General features: G+C 40.2%; 1 long non-coding RNA gene across 1 annotated transcript; it reads left to right on the top strand.

The window, feature by feature from the left end:
• The first annotated feature begins 16,784 nt into the window (after positions 1-16,784).
• On the top strand, positions 16,785-26,329 carry LOC125932187 (uncharacterized). The gene is made up of 2 exons (XR_007460546.1): positions 16,785-16,924; positions 24,332-26,329. It is a non-coding gene; the product is annotated as an uncharacterized LOC125932187 (long non-coding RNA).
• Positions 26,330-26,561: the final 232 nt, after the last annotated feature.

The raw sequence follows: 26,561 nt of genomic DNA, 5'->3' as shown, positions 1-26,561 counted from the left end.
CACTGGAAGTCAAAAGAAAGCTGGAGTAGCCATACTTCTATCAGACAAAATAGACTTTAAATTAAAGGCTGTAACAAGAGATGAAGAAGGGCATTGTATGATAATCACAGGGTCTATCCATCAGGAAGAGCTAACAATTATAAATATCTATGCGCCGAATACAGGAGCCCCCAAATATATAAAACAATTACTCACAAACATAAGCAACCTTATTGATAAGAATGTGGTAATTGCAGGGGACTTTAACACTCCACTTACAACAATGGATAGATCATCTAGACACACGGTCAATAAAGAAACAAGGGCCCTGAATGAAACATTGGATCAGATTGGATCAGGTTTTGGAAAGCCTCCAAAAGCATGGGGGTTAAAGAACACCCTACTAAAGAATGAGTGGGTCAACCAGGCAATTAGAGAAGAAATTAAAAAATATATGGAAACAAATGAAAATGAAAAGACAACAATCCAAACGCTTTGGGATGCAGCGAAGGCAGTCCTGAGAGGAAAATACATTGCAATCCAGGCCTATCTCAAGAAACAAGAAAAATCCCAAATACAAAATCTAACAGCACACCTCCAGGAAATAGAAGCAGAACAGCAAAGGCAGCCTAAACCCAGCAGAAGAAGAGAAATAATAAAGATCAGAGCAGAAATAAACAATATAGAATCCAAAAAACTGTAGAGCAGATCAACGAAACCAAGAGTTGGTTTTTTGAAAAAACAAACAAACTTGATAAACCTCTAGCCAAGCTTCTCAAAAAGAAAAGGGAGAGGAGCCAAATAGATAAAATCATGAATGAAAATGGAATTATCACCACCAATCCCTCAGAGATACAAGCAATTATCAGGGGATACTATGAAAACTTATATGCCAACAAACTGGACAACCTGGAAGAAATGGACAAATTCCTAAACACCCACACGCCTCCAAAACCCAATCAGGAGGAAAAGGAAGGTTGAACAGGCCCATAACCAGCGAAGAAATTGAATCAGTCATCAAAAATATCCCAACAAATAAGAGTCCAGGACCAGATGGCTTCCCAGGGGAGTTCTACCAGACGTTTAAAGCAGAGATAATACCTATCCTTCTCAAGCTATTCCAAACAATAGAAAGGGAAGGAAAACTTCCAGACTCATTCTATGAAGCCAGTATTACTTTGATTCCTAAACCAGACAGAGACCCAGTAAAAAAAGAGAACTACAGGACAATATCCCTGATAAATATGGATGCAAAAATTCTCAATAAGATACTAGCAAATCGAATTCAACAGCATATAAAAAGAATTATTCACCATGATCAAGTGGGATTCATTCCTGGGATGCAGGGCTGGTTCAACATTTGCAAATCAATCAACGTGATACATCACATTAATAAAAGAAAAGATAAGAACCATATGATCCTGTCAATCGATGCAGAAAAGGCATTTGACAGCATTCAGCAACATTTCTTAATAAAAACCCTCGAGAAAGTCGGTATAGAAGGAACATACTTAAAGATCATAAAAGCCATTTATGAAAAGCCCACAGCTAACATCATCCTCAATGGGGAAAAACTGAGAGCTTTTCCCCCAAGATCAGGAACACGACAGGGATGCCCACTCTCACCGCTGTTGTTTCACATAGTGTTGGAAGTTCTAGCATCAGCAATCAGGCAACAAAAGGAAATCAAAGGCATCCAAATTGGCAAAGATGAAGTCAAGCTTTCGCTTTTTGCAGATGACATGATATTATACATGGAAAATCCGACAGACTCCACCAAAAGTCTGCTAGAACTGATACATGAATTCAGCAAAGTTGCAGGATACAAAATCAATGTACAGAAACCCGTTGCATTCTTATACACTTAACAATGAAGCAACAGAAAGACAAATAAAGAAACTGATCCCATTCACAATTGCACCAAGAAGCATAAAATACCTAGGAATAAATCTAACCAAAGATGTCAAAGATCTGTATGCTGAAAACTATAGAAAGCTTATGAAGGAAATTGAAGAAGATATAAAGAAATGGAAAAACATTCCCTGCTCATGGATTGGAAGAATAAATATTGTCAAAATGTCAATACTACACAAGGCTATCTACACATTCAATGCAATCCCAATCAAACTTGCACCAGCATTCTTCTCGAAACTAGAACAAGCAATCCTAAAATTCACATGGAACCACAAAAGGCCCCAAATAGCCAAAGTAATTTTGAAGAAGAAGACCAAAGCAGGAGGCATCACAATCCCAGACTTTAGCCTCTACTACAAAGCTGTCATCATCAAGAGAGCATGGTATTGGCACGAAAATAGACACATAGACCAATGGAATAGAATAGAAACCCCAGAACTAGACCCACAAACGTATGGCCAACTCATCTTTGAACAAGCAAGAAAGAACATCCAATGGAAAAAAGACAGTCTCTTTAACAAATGGTGCTGGGAAAACTGGACAGCAACATGCAGAAGGTTGAAACTAGACCACTTTCTCACACCATTCACAAAAATAAACTCAAAATGGATAAAGGACCTGCATGTGAGACAGGAAACCATCAAAACCCTAGAGGAGAAAGCAGGAAAAGACCTCTCTGACCTCAGCCGTAGCAATCTCTTACTTGACACATCCCCAAAGGCAAGGGAATTAAAAGCAAAAGTGAATTACTGGGACCTTATGAAGATAAAAAGCTTCTGCACAGCAAGGGAAACAAACAACAAAACTAAAAGGCAACTAACAGAATGGGAAAAGATATTTGCAAATGACATATAGGAAAAAGGGCTAGTATCCAAAATCTATAAAGAGCTCACCAAACTCCACACCCGAAAACAAATAACCCAGTGAAGAAATGGGCAGAAAGCACAAATAGACACTTCTCTAAAGAAGACATCTGGATGGCCAATAGGCACATGAAAAGATGCTCAACGTCGCTCCTCATCAGGGAAATACAAATCAAAACCACACTCAGATATCACCTCACGCCAGTCAGAGTGGCCAAAATGAACAAATCAGGAGACTATAGATGCAGGAGAGGATGTGGAGAAATCAGAACCCTCTTGCACTGTTGGTGGGAATGCAAATTTTTGCAGCCACTCTGGAAAACAGTGTGGAGGTTTCTCAGAAAATTAAAAATGGACCTACCCTATGACCCAGCAATAGCACTGCTAGGAAGTTACTCAAGGGATACAGGAGTACTGATGCATAGGGGCACTTGTACCCCAATGTTTAGAGCAGCACTCTCAACAATAGCCAAATTATGGAAAGAGCATAAATGTCCATCAACTGATGAATGGATAAAGAAATTGTGGTTTATATACACAACGGAGTACTATGTGGCAATGAGAAAGAACGAAATATGGCCCTTTGTAGGAACGTGGATGGAACTGGAGAGTGTGATGCTAAGTGAAATAAGCCATACAGAGAAAGACAGATACCATATGGTTTCACTCTTATGTGGATCCTGAGAAACTTGGCAGAAACCCATGGGGGAGGGGAAGAAAAAAAAAGAGGTTAGAGTGGAAGAAAGCCAAAGCATAAGAGACTCAAGAGTGAGAACACACTGTGTTTTCATGGGGTTGGGAGGGGGGGGAGGGTGGGTGATGGGTATTGATGAAGGTACCTTTTGGGATGAGCACTGGGTGCTGTATGGAAACCAATTTGACAATAATCTTCATATATTGAAAAAGAAAGAAAAAAGAAAACATAAGCAATAACATAAGCAAAAACAAGCAAACATGCAAAATGAATGAAACGGGAATGAAGTTACATCTAGTTTCTTCTAGAACTAAAACTTTGTGGCATACTATAGTCTGTAGACTAAGCAGGTGGAAGGATTTGTGCTGGTTTTGTTGGGGATGTGCCTGGAGAGTGCAGGTGGGCGGGGCTTGGTGTAGTGACTCTGTTCTCCATTTGGTGGCACTGCTTAGTTCACTGGAGTCAATGCATGTGTGTATGTGCGCTGGTGCATGCGCTGGAGTTGAAAATGGCTTCACCTAGCTCTCTTGTCTCTGGCATGGGAATTTCATGCCTTCACAGACATGCAATCAAGCACTTTTCCTTTGTCTTAGGCTTCTGTCCACTCCCAAGTTTTACCTTGTCTGTGTCCAAGCTGTCTGCCTGCCAGGTCGCACCTACCTCCAGAGTTTTATCTCTGATGGATCTGTGTTTCAAAACCCCATACCTCAGAGACCACCGCGGTTTGTACCCATGCTGATTATCTCAGGGAGGGTCTCACAGAACAGTGGACAGGTGCCAGCTTGTCCCAGAAAATGTTCACGCAATTGCACAGTGACAGAGGCTCAGAGTTATGGTAAATCCCAACACACAGCCAGCATCAGGTTCTGTTGCACTCTGTTGTCTTTGTTCCAATATCAGTAAATGTGGCAGCTCTCTAGTGTCAGCCGGGATTTTTGCCTGTGGGGAGGCCATATGGCCTTCACCAAATGCACTCTAAGCAGGGAAACAACTTCTCTCTGTGTGGCACATGGATCCCTCAGATCCCTATACCTGCTCCTGAGGATTCACCCTACTTCCTCATCTGAGCACTGCCAGGCACTGAGCTCCAAAACTTCAGACTCTGCACTCCATTCTTTATAGAATCCTAGCAATATTGAAACCCTCTTCTTTCTCACTGTCAATGGTTTTGGAAAACAGATTTCTTGTCCAGTCCTCCGCGAGTGTTTTGTCTCTTTCTTTCTCTCCAGCTACATTTTTGGGGGGAGTGTTTTTCTTGCCCAATCGTGATGTGCAAGAAATCCCCCTTTTTCTTTCACCCTCTGTCCTCTCTCTTTGAAAAGGACTCCATACCCTCTGTGCTTCTATGGTTTTTCTCCCCCAGTTCACCTCTCTGCACAGTGTACCTGCCAATTTCTCTAGGTCACATTATGCAGGTTGTTGTGTTAATCCTCAGGTAAATCTCTTAGGTATTAAAAATGGTTTGACCTTGATCTAGTTGTGTTACAGGGATGAGACAAGGTTAGGGTCCCTATACTACTCCACCATCTTAACTCTTCCTAGTGTGATGTCCTTCATGTTTGTTAATAATTGATTTCTATACTTGGGTGCTTACAAGTTGGAAGCATAAATGTACACAACTGTAAGATCCTTTTGTTGGATAATCCCCTTTATTATGATATAGTGCCCTTCTTCATCTCTTGTTAGTATTTGGTTTAGAATTTAGTTTTTCTGGGGTGCCTGGGTGGCTCAGTAGGTTAAGCATCCAACTCTTGATCTCAGCTCACGTCATCATCTCACAGTTCATGAGTTCAAGTCCCACGTTGGGCTCTGCAGAGCTTACTTGGGATTCTCTCTCCCTCCCTCTCTATCTGCCTCCCCCACCCACTTGCACTCTTTCTCTGATTCTCTCCAAATAAATAAATTAATTAGAAAAAATAAAATTTAGTTTGTCTGATATAAGTATTGCTAGTCAAGCTTTCTTTTGACATCCATTTGCATGATCAATACTTCTCCATTGTCTCAGTTTCAATATTCAGGTGTCTTTAGGTCTAAAATGAGTCTTTTGGAGACAACATACAGATGGGTATTTTTTTTTATCCATTTGACATCCTATGTCTTTTGATTGGAACATTTAGTCCATTTACATTCAGACTATTTATAAATATGTATTTAGTGTCATTTTATTACTTGTTTTTTCATTGTTTCTGGAGATTTTCTATGTTCCTTTGTTTCTTTGTTACTTTTGTCTTTACTTTCCACTCAAAGAATCCCCTTTAATATTTCTTTGAGGGTTTGTTTAGTGGTCATGAACTCCTTTAGTTTTTGTCTGTGAACTCTTTATGTCTTATATTGCTTGTTTCTTAATATTTATTTATTTATTTATTTATTTATTGAAAGAGAGAGAGTATCTGAGAATGAGTGGAGGAGGGGCAGAGAACGAGGGAGAGAGAGAGAATCCCAAGTAAGAGACCATGTGAGACCATGACCTGAGTCAAAATCAAGAGTTGTACTCTTAACCTAATGAGCTACTCAGGTACCCCTATCTCTCGTATCCTGAATGATATCCTTGTTGGATAGAGTATTCTTGGCTGCAGACTTTTCCCATTTAGCATGTTGAATATATTATGCCAGTCTCTTCTGGTTTCCCAAGTGTCTCTGGAGAGATCTGCAGCTAGCCTTATGGGTCTTCCCCTGTAAGTTAGTTACTTATTTTGTCTTGGTTTCTGGATTTTTTCTTTATTGCTATATTTTGCAATTTTAATTAAAATATATCTTGGTTTTGGCTTGTTTTTGTTGATTTTGACAGGAGTTCTGTCTGCCTCCTGGATCTGGATGTCTGTTTTCTTCCCCAGATTAGGGAAGTTTATCAGTTACTATTTCCTCAAATAATTTTTCTGTCCCCTTTTCTCTCTCTTCTTTTGGGAATACTATAATATGAATGCTATTATGTGTGATGGAGTCAATGATTTCCCTAAGTCTATTCTCATGTCGCATAATTCTTCTTTCTCTCTTTTGTTCAGCCTCATTATTTTCCATTATTTTGTCTTCTATATCACTTATTTGTTGCTCTACTTCTTTCATCCTTGTGCCCCCTGCATCCAATCTGTTTTGAGTCTCAGTTATTGCATTTTTTCTTTTTTTAAATTAATTTTTATTTACTTTTGAAAGAGAGAGAGAGAGAGAGAAAAAGAGATAGAGCATGAGCCAGGAAATGGCAGAGAGAGATGGAGACACAAAACACAAAGCAAGTTCCAGGCTCTGAGCTGTCATCACAGATCCCAACGCAGGGCTTGAAGTAATGAACCGTGAGATCATGACCTGAGCCAAAGTGGGACCCTCAACTGACTAAGGCACCTAGGCACCCCTGTATTTTTTATTTCTAACTGATTTTTTAACTCTTTTGTCTCTGTGTCAAGAGCCTCTCTGAATTCTTCCATTCTTTTCTTAATCCCAGTAAGTATCCTTATTACTGTTGCTTTAAAATCTCCATCAGGCATATTACTTATATCTGTTTCATTTGGATCGTTGGCTGTGACCTTATCTTGTTCTTTCATTTGGGATGAATTTTTCCATCTTGGCATTTTTATATAAGTCTCTGTCTTATTCTCTGTTAGGAAAGTCTGTTGAGTTTCCTGCTCCTAAAAGTAATGGCTTTGTAAAGAAGAATCATACAGTGTCCAAGGCCTGGTGCTTCATGGAGTGTCTCTGGTGTGTGCTGAGTGCACTCTGCTGCTAGGTTTTGGGTGCTGTATCTTTCAGGCCAATTGTCTCCAGAGGCTTTCCTTGCCTGCTGTGGGCAATGTTTTGACCTTGGCCAGAGTGCAGAGAGTTTTAACTAGTTGTGCTCTGGTCTTCTTGTTAAATGAAACCTGATGCCATTTCCACTAGGACTGAAGCCTTACAGAGCTCTCTGGTTGGGAGACAGTGTGAGCACGGGTTTCTGCTGGTTTTCTAAGGAAGGCATCCACTATGTTGGGACTGAGGCAAACTTGACAATGAAGGGCAGTACTGGGAGAGTGCAGGGGTGTGGTACCTGTTGTAAGCAGGTTCGGCAGGCAGTTTGGTTGCTGTTGTGCTGAAGGTGGTTTACGCTGAGGGGCAAGGGAGGGAAATGGTGCCACCAAGCTCCTTTGTCCCTGGAGGGGGTTCTCTGAGCTTATTGCTCTCAGGAAAGCACTTTGAGAGGAGCAAATAGTCTCACTTCAGTATGTCCTCGTGTGTCCAGTGTCCTCAGTGTGATCACTGTTTTCACACACATTCTCTCTCTCTGGGTTGTTTGCCTGCCTTTTCTCCAGGAGCAGCACAGTGCCCTCCAGGCTCTATTCCAGCCATGCTTGTTGACTTTTAAAACTCTAGTCTTTAGGGACCTAGTGTGAATGGGCCTATGCTGGTCTTCTAGAGGAGGGTCTTGCTGCACTGGGACTGATGGTGGTTTGACTGAGAAGGGTAGTCATGCCAGAGCTCAGAGTCATGAGATTTGGAGCAAGCAGGCTATGTAGCCAATATTGGGGCCAAGCTGTCCTGGGTAGGTACTTCTGCATGTATGCTGAGGGGTGTGGGGAGGGAAATGGTGCCTGGTAACCCCTGTATCCCCAGAGAGGCTTCTCCATGAAAGATACTTCTCAGGGACATTCTCAAAGAAGGGCGAATAATCTCCCCACAGTGTGCCCCAGAAGTTCTTCAGATTGTGCAGTCTCTCTCAGGATTGTTTGTCTGCCTTTTCTCCAGAAATAGGGCAGCACCCTCAGGGTTCTATCCCAGCCAAGCTCACTGACCTTTAAAACTGTAGTCTTTAAGCTCCACTGATTGCAAGAACTCAGAGAAATCAGCCCATCTTGTTTTCTCAGCCAATAGATTTGAGGAAGTGTTTTCCTTGTGTGTTCCCCTGTATGCTCCTCTTGCTTTTCTCCATGACCACCACTCCCTCCTTGCTGCAGCACCTTCAATCCATTTCTCCCCCAAGCCACATCTCTGTACTTCCTATCTTCCTCAATGTGGCCTCTCCTCTTCCTCTAGTTGTGGCGTTTGTTCTGTCAGTCCTCAGGTTGATTTCTTGAGTATTCAGAATGATTTGATGGTTATCTAGTTCTATTTGAGGGAGGAGAGGAGTATAGGGTCCTCCTACTATGCTGTCATCTTAGATCCTCCATCCCAGTAGGTGGGCCTTTAGGAGGTGATTGGGTCATGAGGGTGGAGCACTCATTAATAGAATTAGTACTCTTATAAAAAATATCCCACAGAACTACCTATGACCCTCCACCATTTGAGAACAAAAGAAGATGTAGGATATGAAGCAGGGCAAGGGTCCTCACTAAAACACAATCATGCTGCTGCCTTGATTTTGGATTTTCTAGAGTCCAGAACTATAAGAAATATATTTATGCTGTTTATAAGCTACCCAGTCTGTGGTATTTTTTATAGCAGCTCAAACAGGACTAAGACATTACTCGTTAACTACCTTACTTAAAATTATAAAGCTCCATACTTTGCTCCAGCATTTTCTGGCTTCCTGTCTGCTTTCTTTATTATTATTTTTTTCTTTCTTGGCACTTATTATCATCTGATGCACTATGTATTTTACTTAATTTTGTGTATTGTCTGTCTCCCAGACTAGAATAAAAACTCCATGAAAGCATGGGTTTTTCTCTATTTTGTTACCTGTTGTGCTGTCCGTGCCTAGAACAGTGCCTGAAACATAGTGGGCACTAAGTAAATATTTGAATGAATAAATGAATATACTCTCTAATTCCACTTTGCATTGTATTATAATTTACTTGTTCACAGTAAGTACATAGTAGACACTCAGTAAACATTTGATAAATGAATTAAATACAAAAGCCTTTTATAAACGCTAAAGCACTCAGTGCTATATTATTATGAAATGGCCACCCTGTTCCCCTCTAGGCCACAAGAATGAGGCTGCTTGCTGCTGTTCTTAAGAACTGCCTCTACCCTTTCCACAAGAGGCAGCACTTTATTCTTACTCCACCCCCACACCTGGCCACTTTAAAATCAGTTAAAGTCTCTGCTGTAACTGGTACTTTAAACCCAAAGTTTTCAGACTATGCTGTTAACACATAGGAGCTCAGCTCACACCCCATTTCCAAGTACAGGCTTCCCCTGCTATCTGAGAGTACAGTATTACTAGGAAACCTTTTTATAAGCCAAAATAGCATAAAGCAAAGAAGAAATTACCATTAATTTATACAGAAAAAGTTCTGAGCATTCCCACGCCCCAAAAGTATTCTCTCTTAGACTTTTCTGATACCTTAGGACACATCTTGCTAATGGATGCACAAAATAAATAGAGATGAAACACAGACACAGTTCAAAGCTATGGCAGCTTGATGCTGAGATGCTGAGTGTAGTTTCCAGGGAAAGAGCTTGGCGACGCTACTCTTGATACACAGGGTGCATGCTTTCTCTGTAATGGCTTGCTGCAAAACAAACGTTGAACACTACTTTTGTTTTTCATCTTTTTTTTGTAAAAGTGAAAATCATCTTCAGATTTTCATTGGTTAGCAAAAATGGGTACTAATATAGGTATTTCATAAAAATGAGTTACATAACACGAAAATTTGAAAAGTAGGGGATACCTATACCTGCCTGGAGACAGAGGACTCTAAATCCCCACACCCATTCCTATGGCTGACCTGATAGCTAAAGCATTTTATCCTTTTCAAATCACTTTGTTCTCAGTTTTTCATTTGATCTCCACACCAACCCTGCAATTATCAACATCTCCATTTTCTAGGTGAAGAACCAGAGGCCCATAGAAGTAAGTGATTAGGCCAGGCTCATATACCTAATAAATGATAGCTCAGGGCTGGAATTCAGGCTCTCAGATTTAAGGCTTGTCAACTCATTGTAAATGCCTTTATAAACAATCCAACAAGAAAATAAATGAATATCTGAATAAATGAATATAATGCATGTATAACTCTTAATTGGTAGAGACTATGCACATTCCATGCGGTAATGAGGAAGGATAGCACCCAAATGGACTTTTTCCACTCAATTCCTATACCATTAATTGTGTTTACTATTCATTTGGCAAGGAGCTCACCTTATGCAAGGAACATAATAATCACCTAAAGCCTCAAAGCCAGAGCTAAAGTTTTCCCAGAGTGAACTGCTTCACTGCCTAGAGGCAAGGGAATTAGTGACTGGTACTGGGGAATAGAGAAAAGGAGGGACAAGGAAGAATCATTAACAACCTCCCCTCATTCTCCACTCATTTAAACCATAGGCAACCAAGGAAGGGGCTTGGCTAGAAAATCATTTCTTTATCCATTCATTTGTTATGTCTGTTATTCATTTAATCATCCAGGAAGATGTATATTCACTGAGAACTTCTTAGTGCAAAAACCCGCCAATGGGCTGAAGTTTCTTTTTCAATGGGGCATCTGGATACTTTAGCTTGTCTTCTAATGAAGGATTTGTCTGGGACCCTCTAACTGGCAATGCCATTTTTCCTCAGAGGTCTTGTTTCCTGAACACACATCTCTTTGCTTCAGAAATCCAGGCTGCAAAGAATGATGTAGAAGGCTCAATTACCTTAAGAATTCACCTATAAATCATGCCACATTGAGGCTTTGTCCAAGATTAAGGCTCTAGTGAAACCATTTCCATATTTAATTTTTTCCTTGGTTTATTGTCTTGCCACTATTTGAAGCTCTTTTCTTAATAGCAGCCAGTATGAATAAGTACTAGGGGGTTTAGTTAACTAGAAGTTCGATGTGACTCAGCAGTATGATGTGGCTGCCAAACAGTTAAGGCAATTTCATTAGAGAGGGGCCAGAAGGGTGATGAAGGCTTTTGCTCTGATTTTCTGTTATACCCTGGGAGGCAGCATCTGCTGCCTCACTGCCACGCTTAAGGATGCTGTAGATGGAGAGGGAAAGGGCCATTGTCCTGAGAGGCTACAATCACATTGGCGTCCTGATAGCTCCTCGGCAAATCAGGCACATTCCTTCCTCAGGGCTTTTAAACAGCTCTTCTCCACGTTGCTACAAAAGGCCATATTCCATTTTTTCTCATTGCCACGTAGTATTCCATTGTGTATATAAACCACAATTTCTTTATCCATCCATCATGGGGGAGGGGAAGGAAAAAAAAAAAGAGGTTAGAGTGGGAGAGAGCCAAAGCATAAGAGACTGTTAAAAACTGAGAACAAACTGAGGGTTGATGGGGGGTGGGAGGGAGGGCAGGGTGGGTGATGGGTATTGAGGAGGGCACCTTTTGGGATGAGCACTGGGTGTTGTATGGAAATCAATTTGACAGTAAATTTCATATATTTAAAAAAAAAAAAACAAAAAAAAACCAGCTCTTCTCTCCACCTGAAACACTGCCTTCAGTTCTCGACATGACTCGCTCTTTCACTTCGTTAGGCCTCTGCACGGATATCTTCTCTCCATAGAAGCTGCCTCTGACATCCTTGCTTAAAATAGTTTCTCCCATCATTCTATAGCCCCCTTTATACTTCTTTGTCTTTGTAACATTTATCATCTCCTGATACATACATCCATTTCTCCCATTGGAATGTGAGCTCCATGGGCATAATTTTTTTGTGCCTGACACATAGTGGCAGCTCAATACATATTTGAATAAAATTTTTCATAGCATTTACTTCATGGTACTATAGTTTATCTTTGCACTTATCTTGTCCCCACTAACATCTTATCTAAGAAACCTGTTTTTCTTTTTTCTTTTCTTTTTTTTTTTTACCTTTAATTACCTAGCCAATGCCTGGTATGGAGTGTGTTGAATGAATGGATGGATGTACTGTGAAGGATGTTGCAGAGGCGTTTCAAACATTGGAGGGGGTTGGCCTAAATCCACGCTGCCAAATTTGGTAGCCACTTGATACATGTGACTATGGGGCACTTGAAATGAAGCTTCTCTGAATTGAGATGTGTTGCAAATGTAAAATACACACCAGATTTTCAAGCCTTGGTATAAAAACATAAAAAATATCAGTGATATTTTCATTGATTACATGTTTAAATAATAATATTTTGGATATACTGGGTTTAATAAAATATATTCATAAAATTAAGTTCACCTGTCTTCTTCTTTAATGTGGCTACCCAAAAAAATTTAAATTACATATGTGACTAGCATTATATTTGTATTGAATAACACTGCTTTAGAGATTTTGACAACTTCCATGTTTAAACCCTGACCTTTACAAGCTTGTGAGGGTATGTGTTGGGGGTGTTTTAGAGGTGGGTTCTTGTAATTAACACAGAAGAGGATTATCCATAATCACTGCTCCTGGGCAACTGATGACAGTAGGATCAAGTAAGTACCAGCTTCAAATAAACACTATAGTTTATTACACAACCTCATCTTTCTCATTCATGCCTTGTCTCATCCCATATTCCCCAGAGTTGCTAGCAACATGCCATATTGAGTGGTTAGTATTTTCTTAGCTCTTTCTCACTCATAATTACCCTGACAGTGAGAACAATGAGCAGATAAGTGGCCCAAAGGTGAGTTACAAATCAAAGAGGAAAATCTAGCCACAAACACCCTGGATCAACTATACCCAGTAGAATTTCCACTTTAGAAAGTCTCTCCCTTCCTGATAAGTAATTTTAGCCATGTAACCAATTTCTCTGTCAGAGCCTCAGAGCCTCGTGCTGGGTTATCTCAGGAAGCAAATAGAGAAGTAGAAGACACACCATCTTCCCTTTAAGATTATAATGAAGGTGGGAAACAAAACCAATGTGTATGTGAAAAGTTAAACAAGAACACAAAACAGTCATCTAAGAAATGTTAGGCAGTGTGATTAAGGGCCAAACAAATGACACAGTCAGTTAATGTGTTAGGAATTCAAATCACTGTCAACCCCAAGGGCCCAGGCAGGTAGAAAAAGCTTCTTCAAGGAAGTAGTACTTGAGCTGGACCTTGAAGGATCTTTGTGATGTTACAAAATCCCGGATTTTTGGAGATTAAATGATTCTCAGAGACATAGTGTGCTCTTCATTATATAGATAAGGAAACTGAGACCCAGAGAGAGAGAAAGATATCATAGTAAGTAAGGAAAAAGTTAGGATTAGAACCAAAATTTCCTAGTTCCCAGTCTACTATTATTTTTTTCCAGGTTCTGAGAAAGGAGTTATGGTGTTCTAGGTGTAAGAAAGTCCCAGAAGCCCTAATGCCTGAGCACTTACTCCCAATCTTCCCCCTCCCAACACCCCTCCCTGACACACACACACACACACACACACACACACACATCTCCAAACCTGATATGGGATCTCCCTTTCTTTTTCTTCAAGACCAGGTTAACTTAGTAGGTAACACAGATAACTGAATTCAAATTCCAGGTCAAACATCAACTCCTTTTTATTTAGTTAGAAATGGGCCATGTGTTGATGAATGGCCTCTCTGATGTAACTTGCCATCTCAAAAGCCTTAAGGTTGAGAGGCTCTCCTTCTGTTCCTTTTTGTCCCATCATCACAAGGTATACAGACTCAATATGAACTACAGTGACTTCCTGGCTGCCCCGACTCTGGCCTTTGGTGCGGAGGTCCATGGTGTTGTTTCCCTCAGTGTAAAGGTTGTCCCGAATCAACAAGCATTTGGTCCCTGCAAGAGTGATCCCTTGAAGAAACAATTTCTCTCTCCCCTCTCTTGCCAGCAAGATCTGAATTTCTTCCTGGGTCAACTGGAACAAGTTGCCTTCAGGGTAAGAAGCTAACAACCAAGGTGGGGAATTGGTGATAATCGCTGCATCACAGCACATCCCAGTCTGTAGGAAGAGAGTGATGCAGTCTTGCCAGACCTCTTCGCTGATATCCTCTATGCACTGCATGATTCAAGTAAGTTGTCTCTAAAAGATGAATAAAGTGCTTTCTAATAATTTGGTCTGTAAAAGAAGTTTGTTAGAAGTTGGCTTAAGATGACTGATAAGCTGAGACAGAAATAACCTAAAAATACAGTCTGTTTCTGATGGTCTCTCCCCAGCAGCAAAGTGGAGGAGTTCTTGAATGAAGTTGTGGCCTACCTGCCCTCTGCTGTGATTTATCAAGCTACCTCTTGAGCAGGAGTGACTTTTTAAATAATCATCATCCATCACATCATGGGTGACCTTTGGCAGCAGCTTTCTGAGGCTGTAACTCTAGCTAGTGAGATAGATGGTGGGGCAAAGTACACCTACTTCCCTGGGATACCATGGGAATAACACCAAACCCCAAGAGTGGAAAATCACTCAAAGTAGAACATAAGCGGACAATAAAAATATGTGGGGGATAAGCTTAGGAATCCCCTGGGGCCTACACCAATGGGTTAACAAGGCACAAAGAAACACAAGGTCCTGAAATGCTCACACCCGAGTTTGGGTAACCAGATTGGAACTCCAAGAATAGGGAGGCACAAAGGTGCCAAGAATATGGAGGTGCAAAGGCACCCCAAAATATGGAGGGGTGCTGAACCCCCAAAAACAGAGAGAGAGAGTCAAAGGCCTGAAATAGAATCGGTGCAAAGGTGCTCAATACATAGGAATAACAAGATTAGATATTTAGGGTGAAAACACCCCAAGTTTAGTACTACCGCAGAAAGCTGCTTTCATAGGAGAATAGGGCCAGGGCATGTAAAAATTGGTGAACTGGACTTTGGACCCCTGCGCTGTAGGCAAAGCAGCCCAGAGCGGAGATGGTTAAAAAAAAGAAAAGGTGTCTTGTTAACCCTGAGGTTGTTCCCCCTGTCTGTCTCATCCCCTAGGATGGCAAAGATAAACAGGCATTTCACCTCCTGTCTGCTGTTAACATCCATATACCCATCTGTCCGGTGCCTGGAATTTGTTTTATATTGACCCAAACCCCAAACACTGTATATCTTCAAAATCCCTCTTTTCCCCTCACATCCACAAGTTAATGTTCCTAGTTTCTTTGTCTCTTTGTACATGCCCATCACATTTGCAAGCCTTCTGATCTGAATAAATATGGGGCAAGGACCCTTATTCGGGGCTCTTGTCTTTTCCCCAGACATTAGCCATCTCTTTTTAATCCTGCATCCGCTCTTTTGTTAGACAAAAGAGAACTTTGGACTTAGAGTCTATGACAAAAATATAGTTGGACGTTTGGTTATAAAGCAGGACAAGTAAGATTTGCTGCAGCAACTAGCATTTCAGATGTTGGTTGATCTCCCTGAGGCCTGAGCTTTAGGTACAAGGTCAAAAATCCCACAGACTCACCAGTTCTATTTGGGAAACCACAATAGCCTCCTCATGGTTTCCCTGCCTCCAGATTCTTTCCCTCCAGAAAGTTTATCTTCCAGTCCACACCAGCTGTGAGTCTAGAATTATTCATTCCTATCTTGCCATTCAGCAAGTATTTATCAAGCATTCACTACGTGCAAGTACTTTTCTAAGCACTGGGATACAGTAGTGAACATAGAAAAACCTCATGGAAAACATCATAATGGGGGAGACAAACAGAAAATAGATGATAATAGTATCCTTTCACTGAAAATATTTTGAGTCTAATACTTTCTTTTCTCATGTTTTCCCTCTTACCCCAGGCTGTCTCTACTCTAGTGGGGGTCCAATTTGACTTTTCTACAACCTTTGGGAAGTTACTGTCTGTGCCTTAATTTCCTCTGATATGACATCAATTAGCCATAAAGAGGAAATGTTAGGGTGAATGGCTGAAGTTAATGGTAGATAAAATATGGGATGGCTTTGAAAATTTATTTATGTAACAAATATTAAATACCTACTCTATGCCAGGTCTTTTCTTGACTTTGGAGATCTAGCAGTGAGCAAAATTCCTGCCACATAAAGCTGACATCCTAAATGGGGAGACAACTAATAAACATTTATAATATATCAGGTTTTCCAACTCCCAGATTGTTCTTTTTTCCATCACAAGTCTGATTCAGAGAATACCACTGAATGACTGCACCTGTCTGGTGGGCCTTTTTTCCTTTTCCCACATCTGTGCTGATGAAAGTTATGAGGCTACTGCAATAGTCCAGGACTTAACTAACTTAATGATAGTAGACTAGTAAAAGAGGGGAGTGGGAGGAGGATATACTTACACATCATTTTAGAAAGTGTTCTGTGGTGACTTGTCCAAGGTCTCATAGCTAGGCAGCTTTTTAGAAACCCAGTTGCCAGCATGGGAATGTCCCTGCTATCTCTGCAGGGTGTCATCACTGTTAACATTAGAGAATAGTAGAATTATATCGGTGCCTGTGATCCTGATAGCATTAAGGGGTGTGAGAATGGTGGCAGTACTCGAATCTGGTACTTAACTGCTGGACCAAACTTGAAGCCCAAAGAAAAAGGTCAGCTCCCTAAACAAAGGGCATTTGCCAGGAAGCAAAATGGCGAGGGAGGCCACAGACGAAGTGTCGCGATAGGATAATCACGTGACTGGGATACCGCCAGCAGGACCCCGGGTTGGGCAAGGAATGGTGGCGGCAACGGGAGCCTTGAGTGTTTCAGGTGGTGGGAATGTGGAACATATCACGGTGCCCAAGGTAAGGAGATTTAGGAGAGGTTGGGGGCCGCGAGCTCTGTTTAACTTTCCAGCCTAGAGCCTTCTCAAACCTTTTCTGGGTGTTCTTTGACGCCCTCTTCCCGCGCTGGGACCCGCGTTCTCCTACTCGGTTCACACCCCCCTTTCAACCAAATTGAATTCTTCTCAGGGCCGGCCTTTGGGCGGCGGCGCGGAGGAGAGGTGGTCTGCATCAACCGTCTCCTCACGCGACGCGGGGTGCGTGCCTGCCTGCCTCATTTCCTCTCGGCACCCCAGCAGTCACTTCATACACCCCCTTATGCCCGCCTCTTAACACACTCGCCATGCTTGTAACTGCCTTTCTTAAATACCCCACATGCCATCGCCTTCCGGATAGTTACTTCCTTTATCTGGCGTTTTCCTACCTTCCTCTTGACTTCTGTCCCTGACCTGTCCCAACAGTTGCGTTGATCACCACCGCTGCCCCTGATCCAGCTCCCCGGTATGCGTTTGTGGGTTTTGGGAGATACAGTATCTCTCCAGCCCAAGCTGGGCTATAGGTAAAGGAAGAAGGTGTAGCAGAGTAGACCTGGCCCTGCTCAACCAGGAGGAAAAACCCAAGAGGTGGCATCAACAGACCTGTTGGCACCTGCTTGGCCTACAGCCAATCTCCAGTTAGAGCCGCTTCTACTTTTTTTCTAGATCCCACTTCTTCCCTCCCCAGTGCTAGCCTCTTTCTATTCCAACTCCATCTCCTTCCTGTCAGTTTTCTTTTCTGCTATTTGAGACTGAGGGTCAGGGAAGAAAGAGTTCACAATTATTCTCTGTTTATTTTTTTCTATCAATCATAACAGACTTGGTCCAGGCTAACTGAAGTTCACATAAAAGTCTACTATGTTCGGGCTTTGTGCTGACAGCTCAGAGCCTGGAGCCTGCTTCGGATTCTGTCTCCCTCTCTGTCTGACCCTCCCCCGTTCATGCTCTGTCTCTCTCTCTCTTTCAAAAATAAATAAAAGCTTAAAAAAACTAAAAAGTCCCCTATGTTTTAATTGAAAAGGCATGGTTTTTTAACCCAGAGCACTTGAATTAGAATGCTTGTCCCCCCAGCGACCAGCTGATGACTTTGGGCAAATCATTTAAGTTCTCTGAGCCTTTCTTTCCTCCTGTACCCATGGGGATAATGAAATTTTTCTCTGCACACTTCACAGGGTGGTTGTGAGGATTAAATAAAAAGATGTGTGTGAAAGCTTTTTGTAACTAGAAAAATGTTAATTTAAAATTATTATGGGGGCGCCTGGGTGGCTCAGTTGGTTAAGCATCCGACTTCGGCTCAGGTCATGATCTCACACTCCGTGAGTTCAAGCCCCGCATCGGGCTCTATGCTGATAGCTCGGAGCCTGGAGCCTGCTTCAGATTCTGTGTCTCCCTCTCTCTGACCCTCCCCTGTTCACGCTCTGTCTTCCTCTGTCTCAAAAATAAATAAACATTAAAAAAAATTAAAAAAAAAAGATTATTATGTTGTCTGATGGGCAAAATGGGAAATATAACTTTCAAACCTCTCCTTTCCTTCTTTAGGTCCTTTCTCTGTTGAACATAATCACATCCCTTATAGTATCCAGCCCTACCTTTTTCTGGGTTCCTTCTTCTACAGGTCATGTCATCTGCACCAGATTCTCTGGCATGATATAGGAAGGTAGCATCATCAAAGCAAAGGGGTTTCTGCTATCCAAACTCCCTCTTTTCCCAGCCCACTTAACCCTGGGCCACCCTACTTGCCTAGTTGAAAATTACTCCCTTTTTCTGATTCGACCTGAGAGAGAGCAGGGAGGCAGAATTGCCTTTGTGCTTGAGTGTTAAAATATTAAAATATTAAATGAACTGCCCTTGTGCTTGAGTGTTAAAATATTAAAATCTTCATGTTGGGAGATTAAAAGTATATACTGGGCTAGCTGTATGGTAAGGGAGAAGATGCCATTATCCCACCTGTATCAAAATAATAATAGCAGGTAATACATTGAATATTTAACTATGTAGCAGGTACTTTGTTAAATGCTTTACATGAAATAGGTCTTCAGTCCTTACATCAACCTATATGGGAGGTACTATTATTATTCCTGTGTTACAGATGTGGAAACTGAGAACCATAGAGGTGAAGTGAGTTGCCTGGTAAAGATAGGTGTGCTCAGTTTCAGACTGTTGTGGAGATGGGGTTAATGCTCGAGAAAACTTTAGTTGGCATCATTGCCAGACTCCATTTGTCCTGCAGATAGTATTGTGACTCTTGGAATACAAATAAAAACTCCAAATGAAGACTTAGTTCTTTAAATAAAACTGACATTCCATTTGGTATCCAGCAGAGCTGAGTTCCCACAAGTGGTATGCTGCCACAAATCTGTGTTTTTTCTTTATTATTATGAGTCTGGGAAAGATTAGGGTTGCACTAATGGCTAGGGATTAAGAAGGCCTCTCTAATTAACTCATTATATCCACAAAAGGGAGAGACATTTGTCCATTTTAGGACAAAGAGATAACCATGAGCATGTCAGTCATTAGTTCTATATGTCAAGTGCAAAAGTGACTTTTAGTTTTGGCTCTTGTCTTTTTCTTCTCTTCGAAAGACTTTTTCAAAAGCTACTGAAATGTAACATATACAGAAAAGTTTATAAATTTATACTCCATACATGTTCACAAATGGCACACACCCATGTAACCAGCCCCCAGATCAAGAAACGGAACATTACTAGAAATTCCCTCATTCCTCTTCTACTCCATACTCCTTCCAAGGGTAACCACTATCCTGGCTTCTAACAGAATAGATTAGTTTTGCCCTTTTAAATACTTAATATAAATGGATTCATATAGTACATACTCTTTTGCTCAACATTATGTTTGAAAGATTGATGCATATTATTCCTTACAGTTATAGATCATTCTCATTGCTATATAGTATTTCATTTTGTTCACATGCCACATGTGATTTATCCATTTTTCTGTTGGGGAATTTCTGGTTTTGGCTGTTACAAGTAATAACACTCTTTTGGTGGATACTTACATGCAATTTTATTGGAATATACACAGGAATAAAATTTCTGGATCATAGGATATGCAGATATTCACCTGGAGTAGATACTACCAATTTTGCACTCTCACCACCTATGCATGAGAGAGAAACTATTTTTAAGTTTTTTTTAAGTTTAGGATTTAACAGTGGCTTTTGTAGCACCTTGGGGCCTACCCAAAAGTTCAGTGACTCTCCCATCTGAATCAGAATTTGTCTTTTTTACTTCTATGTCAGTTAGCACTTAGAATTCTTAATTACTTTTCCTTCCCAGGATGGAACCTTATAAATTAGGATTTTTTCAGTTAACATTTATTGAGTTTCATTTATTTATTGAGCTTGGAAATGTACTGTAGTGGTTAAGAGGGTATGTTTTAAAGCCAGAGTGTCTGAATGCAAATGTCAACTCTGCTACTTAATTTTGCAATCCTGGCAAGTGAGTACCTTCTCTGTGCCTCAATTTCTATATCTGTAAAATGGTGGTAATAATAATAGTACCTATCTCACAGGGTTTTTATAGGAATTAAATGAGTTAATATTTATAAAAATGCTTAGAACAGTGCCTGGCACATTGTAATTAGCTACTTAATTTAGCTATCAATTATTATCACCATCATTAATTGCTGTTATTTACAAAATGTAACATTGGGAGTTGTTAGGGATACATAGCTATCTTAGATACAACAATTAACTGCCTTCTAAGATCTCTTAATCAAATAAGATGATGAGATATTAAGTATAAGATCCACAAATGAAAGTGAGAGCTTTCATGAGACGGACAAATGAAATGGTATTGGAATTTAGAGGCAAATAAGGTCTACTTTCAGATGAGTGTGGAGTATGCAATGAAAAAAGTTTTATGCAAGAGCGGCATTTAGACTGAGTCTGAATAATAAATAGGATTTTACTCTTGAGAGACTGGGGAGGTGAGAGGGACTCCCTACCGAGGGAACTGCAGGGCCATAAACTCAGAGGAAGGTAACTTATTAGGGCAAAGGAAGGGAGTGAGAGGAACAGAGAGATAGGTGTTGTAGACTGTAGAGGCTTGAATGTTATACTGAGGAGCTTGAACCAGCTTCTACAAGTGACCCTTGAACAACATAGGTTTGAATTGTGTGGGTCCACTTACATGCTGATTTTCTTCCCGATAAATACAATACAGTATTATAAATGTATTTTCTCTTCCTTATGATTTTCTTAATAGCATTTTATTTTCTCTAGCTTACTTTATTGTAACAATGTAGTGTATAATGCACGTAGCATACAAAATATGTGTTAACTGTTTATATTATTGGTAAGGCTTCCAGTAGTAAAGCTTTGGGGGAGTCAAAAATTGTATGTGGATTTTCAGCTGTGTGGGGTTTGGTGCCCCTAACCCCCAATGTTGTTCAAGGGTCAAGTGTATAGGTAGCAAAGAGCTGCTAAAGCTTTGTAAGTCTAGAAACACAGAATATAAAAGTTAGAAGGAACTGTTAAATGATCTTAATGAGGAATGGGGATACAGTTTCTTTCTGGCATGATGTAAATGTTCTAAACTTACATATTGTGGTGATGGTTATACAACTCTTAAAATTTACTAAAAAATCAGTAAATTTTACACTTAAAACAAGTGAATTTTATGGTAAGTTCAATAAAACTACTAACAAATAAATAAATGAAGAGGGAAATAAATAAGATCATCTGGTGGTACTCCAAACCTCTCATGTCTCAAATGTGGAAGCTGAGGCTCAGATTGTGAAGTTTCTCATTCAAGGTCAATCATCGAACTAGTGGCAGAGCCAGAATTGTCTTTTTGTTGTTTAGTATACATGGCAGGTTCAGACTATGAAAAATTGTGTGAAATTATCTTTGAAACAATAGCCAAAATAATTGGAAGTGCCAGATAATGCTATTCTGGATAATAATAATAATAATAATAAATCTTTATAGTACTTTATTGTTTACAAAGTGCTTTTCAAGCTACCTTACCTGCTCTCAAGATTATAATTCATATGGAACTTTCCTAAAAGCAGATAATTTTTGGCTTGACTGCCAAGAGACTGATAACCAGATTTAGTGTTCTGTCATAGTAACTACATTAGCACTTGCACTTGGTGTAATTGCTTCCTCCTCCTCTTCATTACTTTGATTTTCTGTTCTAATAACCTAATTGTAGATCTGTTTTTTACTATATACTACTTCAAATTCATTTAGGAAAGAGGCAGGTCAAAATAAATCAAGATAAAACTGGGCAAAGTCTTTTTCATTATCAAGTAAATGTGATTTCTAGAGGCAAGGATTGTAGTCCCCTTTCATTTCTCAAAAGTCCAAATCTAGTTGTCTTCATTTTGATCCCTTCAATTTAGGAAATAGTGTAATGTAGTGGAAAAATGTGAACACAGAGCTGGGTTTGAATTCTAGATGTATTATTTCTTAGCTCTGAGTTCTTGGGAAGATCACTCAAATGTTCTGAGTCTCAGTTTCCTCATTTGTAAAATGGGGGAAATATCTACTTCTTGGGACTATGATGAAGATTAAGATAAAGTATGATAGGAGCCTGGCAAATATTAAGTGCTTCGTAACTGTATAACTGTGTATTCCCTTCTCTTTCATCAGAGCCAAACAATAGTAGAGGCTTTAGTATATGTTAGTCCTGGGAGGTGTCAGAGATCAGCCTGGCTCAAAGAGGGATATGTTCCTGAGCATCCAGAAAGGATCCTGGTACTACCGTGCAAAGAGAGAGGCTACCCAGGAATGGCAGTGGTCTGGCATTTTGGGCACTATTTTATAGGCATTGGAATAGTTTTCCTCAGCACCAAAGCCTTCTCCTTTGACCTCACTTTATACTTGGGAAACCCCAACTAAGCTATTACCTCTAGAAACCACTGGGATTTTTTTGGAGGGTTTTTATATTTTTAGATATCATTTTATGGTTTTGTGGTACAATACTTATATGCTTTAGAAAGATTTTTTTCAATAAACTTCAAAGTCCTTTTTATTATTTGAGGAACCCAGGATGGATAGGGAGTCAAGAGACCTGGGTTCTGGTCCCAGTTCTTATATGCTCACATGCTGTGTGATATGGTCACATGCTGTGTGACCTTAGGCTTCATTATCCTAGTGGGTAAAATAATAACATTAAAACTTTTATTGAGCAATTACTATGTGCCCAACACTATTCTAAGTGTTTTACATAAATATTACATATTTGTGTGTTCATTTAACACCCACAACAATACTACTATCCTCATTTTAAAGAAAAAGAAATCAAGACCCAGGAAGCTTAAGTAACTTTCTGAAAGCCAGAAAATGAAGCAGATAGTCTGTGACCTAAAAGTCTGTGCTCTTAACCCCTGCACTGTAAAATGAGCAGATTGGATTATACCAGCATGTCCTAAACTTTGTTCCTGCTGACCACTGGTCCACAAGATAAGTTGTTTAAAAAAATAAAAAAGAGATCTAAGGTAGAATATGTGGCGATTCATAGTTAATTTTCACCTGTTAAAGTCTCTAAGAAACCTTCCAATAAAGAAACTTGTTTATATTTGTTAAACCCAGTATTTCCCTAAACTGACCATGGAACTGTGTATGTGTGTGCATGCGTGTATGCCTATTAACATCCTGTGGACTAGAGTTTATAGAACATACTTTGAGAAGTGCTGGTGTCAATCTGAAAGGTTCATTCTAACTCTTAAGTGCTTCCAGCACTTAATAATGTAGACTGTGAAATGCAGCATTCCTTTCTGAGTCTTGAATTTGCTTTAATTGGAGAGGTGCTGAAAAATAGGGTGTGAGGAGGCATAATTCAAGGCTAGTCTGGGTTGCAATTTATTTTATTATTTTTTTAATGTTTATTTTTGAGAGAGAGAGAGACAGTGTGAGTGGGGAGTGGGGCAGAGAGGGAGACACACAGAATTTGAAGCAAGCTCCAGGCTCCAAGCTGTTAGCACAGAGCCTGATGTGGGGCTCAAATTCACAAACCACAAGATTATGACCTGAGCTAAAGTCAGACACTTGATTGACTGAGCCACCCAGGTGCCCCCTACATTGCATTTTAATCATTTGCTTCAAAGACCTTGTGAGTGTTGACACAAAAGACTTAATTTACCCTTCACTTTTTCCTTTTCTCCCTCTTGACCCGTTATATATTTTCTTACTTATTTACTTAAAGAAGAGATTTAAATCAGAGGTGCTTGTTATGAAAGTAGGAGAAAGCTTTTTTAATATATGCAGGGTGCAACAGTTGTTTCAATGATGAATGCTGTCTGCTGTCAGAGGTGATGCCACACAGGGCAGAGCTTATGTGGGACATGTGTAAAACTGATGCATATCATCACATTGTTGGTCCTCCTGGAACCAGATGTCTCATCTTTTATTTATTTATTTTTGCAGCATATCCAATTATTACCAATAGTTGTGGAAACTAAGAAAGTAAATGGATTCAGAGACCTCTGAAGTGTACCTGATTTCCTCCCTTTCTAGAAGAGAAGTGAAACAACAACAACAACAACAACAACAACAGCAGCAGCAACAACAACAACAAAACAATATGGTTTATGGTCCACAGCTTCTCCAAAAGCAAAGATCTTATAAATGTCAGGGTGCTCTGTCTATAGCCCAGGAGTACAAAACCAACAAAACAATTGGGTGGCCTGCCTGGGAAATAGAGTCTATTTAGTACCTAGTGATGGTTACTGTCTTTTCTAACCCTTTCTCTATCTCCTCCTCATCTCTCACCTTCTCTTTGCTCTCCCTCTCCCCTTTTCCTTTTTTCTTTCTCTCTCTCCTTCTTCCTTTTTTTTCTCCCCTTTCTCTTTTTTCCTCTCCCTTCCCCCCTTTTTTTCTCTTTCCCCCAACTCTCTTCTTCCCTCTTTCCCCCACTCTACACATGCACATACATGCACACACACATACACATGATATGGGACCTAGGTTTCTGTGGTATAAAACCATGTTAGGCAGAGGAGCCATCTTACCACGCTGTCTCAGAACCAGAGGGGACACTGGTGCCCATGAGTAGAGAAAGGGGGAAGGTCTGAATAATTGCAGGTCTTCTAGAAGTTTCTACATGCTAATAGACACAGATTCCCTGCAGCATGGAGCATATAGGAAGTCCATATCAATGGTTTCCATATCAACAGTTTCCCTCTCCTCCAAGGATTCCTCAGGAACTATCCTCTAAGAGGCATATAGTATCCTTCATACATGGCATTGTAACCTTCTGTTAAGTAGTGACTTGGGCCTTAGCAGGAACTTCTTGAGTGGCTTTTTTCTCTTGTTGAGATCTTCTGCCATTTAAGCTAAAGATGCTTTATAGTTTCAATTTCTACTCCTCACCTCTTGACCACTCAGTGTGAAAGAATGAACTCCTATTATAATTGGCACTGATTTCTTCCATTAACCTAAACATAAGTATGTTCCTGTGGCAATAGAAAGCCTACTTTGCATTTAACAAGTTCAATTGGCTAAAGTCATCACATGATTTTAACAAACTATTATCATCAAGTTTACATAGCCTCCTGTATACAGATTACCAAGTACCTACCTCAGACTTCCCCTCAGGAAAGGAAATAGTATGCACTCATGTTTCTCTTACACCATTACTTTGCAGTTTTTCCATAAACATTTTCTACCCCTCTGTTCTACCCTTCTTGTTCTGTGTCTGAATATTACTGTGGATTCTTTGTTTTTCTTCTTAGTCCTTTTGGACTGCTATAATATAGTCCCAGAGACTGGGTGGCTTATAAATATGAGTTTATTTCTTTTAGTGTTAGAGGCTGGAAGTCTAAGATTAGGTTGCTAGTATAGCTGGGTTCTGGTAAAGTTCCTCTTCTGGGTTGCAGACTGCCTACTTCCCCCTTCACATGGGAGAAGAGGGCAAGGAATCTCTCTGGAGCCTCTCTTACAAAGGCAGTAATTCCACTAATCCTATTTATGAGGAGTCTGCTCTCATGACCTAAATTACCTCCCAAAGGCCTCACCTGCAAATACCATCACATTGGGCATTATAATTTCAATGTATGAATTTTGAGGGAGGACACAAACATTCAGACCATAGCAGCTTCTCCACTTGGGTTTTTGGCCTTAAAATGTGTTCTGGGTTTTAATAATTCTTTTTCTTTTATCTTACACTGGGCCTTCAAAGTCTGGCTTTTCACTTATTCCTTCTCTAGCCTTGTCTTTCCTCCCTCTATCTCTTTTGTAGTTGGATATTTCTTGCTGTCTTTCCCTTCCTCCTTTTTCTCCAGCCACCCTTTAGCCAACTTCTATATCTGTACCTCTAGCAAGAGTGACTCTGTGCTGGAAATAAATGCCTTCCTAGCCTATACAGGAAAGTAATAAGACTAGATTTTCTTGGGATTGGAAAAGAGATTGTGTGTGTGTGTGTGTGTGTTAAAAAACATAACTTTAAAATTTATCATTTTAACAATATTTAAGTGTACAGTTTGGTAGTATTAAATATATTCACATTGTGCAACAGATCTCTAGAACTTTTTCATCTCACAACACAAACTGTATATTTACTAAACACTAATTTCCTCTCCCAGCTCCTCCCAACTAATGTCATCAATCTTTCTACTTTCTGTTTCTTTAGAATTTGATTACTATAGGTCTTTCATGT

This window comes from Panthera uncia, chromosome X (genome assembly GCF_023721935.1).
Source record: "Panthera uncia isolate 11264 chromosome X, Puncia_PCG_1.0, whole genome shotgun sequence".
Lineage (NCBI taxonomy): Eukaryota > Metazoa > Chordata > Mammalia > Carnivora > Felidae > Panthera > Panthera uncia.
This window is presented reverse-complemented; position numbering and strand designations above follow the sequence as displayed.